This window comes from Schistocerca nitens, chromosome 7 (genome assembly GCF_023898315.1).
Source record: "Schistocerca nitens isolate TAMUIC-IGC-003100 chromosome 7, iqSchNite1.1, whole genome shotgun sequence".
Taxonomy (NCBI): Eukaryota; Metazoa; Arthropoda; class Insecta; order Orthoptera; family Acrididae; genus Schistocerca; species Schistocerca nitens.
The window spans coordinates 230,308,801-230,310,787 of NC_064620.1; the positions used below are offsets into that span (position 1 = coordinate 230,308,801).

The 1,987-nt window shown below is 43.8% G+C and overlaps 1 pseudogene; it reads left to right on the forward strand.

The window, feature by feature from the left end:
• Positions 1–417: 417 nt before the first annotated feature.
• LOC126197241 (5S ribosomal RNA) lies at positions 418–522 on the forward strand (annotated as a pseudogene).
• Positions 523–1,987: the final 1,465 nt, after the last annotated feature.

Sequence of the window (1,987 nt, forward strand, 5' to 3'; positions counted from 1 at the left end):
AGAGAACTTCAAATGCATCTCATCATTCCTCAGTACTTCTGTATCTCATTTCTTTTCACATGGAATATTTCCGATGATTCTGTTTATCTTAAGTCTGCTTCTCGTCGTTACTAAATTCTGATGTGAGTGAATATCCGCTTCTGGAAACGCTGTAATTCCAATATCTGGGACTCTGGTACAGCCACTGGTATCTTCCTGTGTCTTCTTTTCGAAGTACACCTCCCTCTCTTGTAATTCCAGAATTATGTGTTTGCTGTTACTTACTGAATTTTTTTGCAGGACCCTAGGAGTCTTCTCCTCTGTAATTATTATTGCCGAATCCGTATTTTTCTGTGTCTCAGTCTTCTATTTATTCCCCTTCCGCAGCATCAAATCTCCCACTGTTATTAAATTTTCATCTCCCTTTACCTAAAGATAGCCAACGGCCTTGCCGCAGTGGTAACACCGGTTCCCTTCAGATCACCGAAGTTAAGCGCTGTAGGGCTGGGCTAGCACTTGGATGGTCACCCAGTGCTGTTGGCAAGCGGGGTGCACTCAGCCCCTTTTGAGGCAAACTGAGGAGCTACTTGACTGAAAAGTAGTGGCTGCAGTCTCGGAAACTGACATACGGCCGGGAGAGCGCTCTGCTGACCACATGCCCCTCAGTATCCACATCCAGTGACGCCTATGATCTGACCGAGCGAGGTGGCGCAGTGGTTAGCACACTGGACTCGCATTCGGGAGGACGACGGTTCAATCCCGTCTCCGGCCATCCTGATTTAGGTTTTCCGTGATTTCCCTAAATCGCTTCAGGCAAATGCCGGGATGGTTCCTTTGAAAGGGCACGGCCGATTTCCTTCCCCATCCTTCCCTCACCCGAGCTTGCGCTCCGTCTCTAATGACCTCGTTGTCGACGGGACGTTAAACACTAATCTCCTCCTCCTCCTCCTCCTATGATCTGAGGATGACACGGCGGCCGGTCAGTACCGTTGGGCCTTCATGGCCTGTCGGGGAGGACTTTAGTTTTTTACCTAAAGATATCATTTTAATTGCTTCACATATTCTATCTAATCATCGTCTGCTTGTAATGTCGGCGCGTATACCTGAACTGTAGTTGTTTGACTTCGTTCCTGGTGCCTCACAGTCCACAGTAATTTTCTGTCTTATCTTCCCTTTCATGACCTACCCCACTCCCGTGACACCATTTTATCTTGCTGTTGATAATAATATTCGTCATACCAGTAATCCTTATGTTCTTTGCATTTCATTTCATTGACCCCCACCATATATATAAGAGGCGATTAAAAAGTTTCCGTTTGCGGACGCTGCTGTAGTGTATAACTAATTTTAAAAATATGTTGAATTTTGATGACCGTAAAGTTAAGTACCTGAAGAATTAACAATATATTCCAAATAGTTTTAATATACTGTACACCACTTAAATATGTAGAACACGAAATATCTGCAAATGCTGTGCAGTACGCAACCTCTTATCCAATAACAAAAAAAAAAAAGTACAATATAGTGGAAACTGCTTACGGTAGTCTTTAGTGCGCATTCCTCCATGTGACTCTAAAAAGCAATCATTAAACTTAATTACAGACTACCGTGTAGATACGACACTCTTCTCCACATCTCGGGAAGAGATCACGAGAGAAAGGTAAACGACAGGCATATAGAAAGTCATTTTTTCCATCGCTCTTTATGTAAATGGGACATGGCAGAAAATAGTTAATGCCGGTACGATATATGCTTCGTCACGCACTCTACAGTTAGGTGAGGAGTGTATGTGTTTGTGTAGATGCAGAAGTACCGAGAATATCAGAAAGAAAAGTTGTACACTGCGCAACAAAATTAAAGAAGCACTTTTACGAAACACTTATCTATTGCGACGTATAAGTTTGAAAATTGGTTCAAATGACCTACAACTTCCTTGTGTTGTGGTACGAAAGCGTGGCGCCGTGCGACGTCACGCTCAGGGACGACGACGCTTCAGACAGCAAGGTGT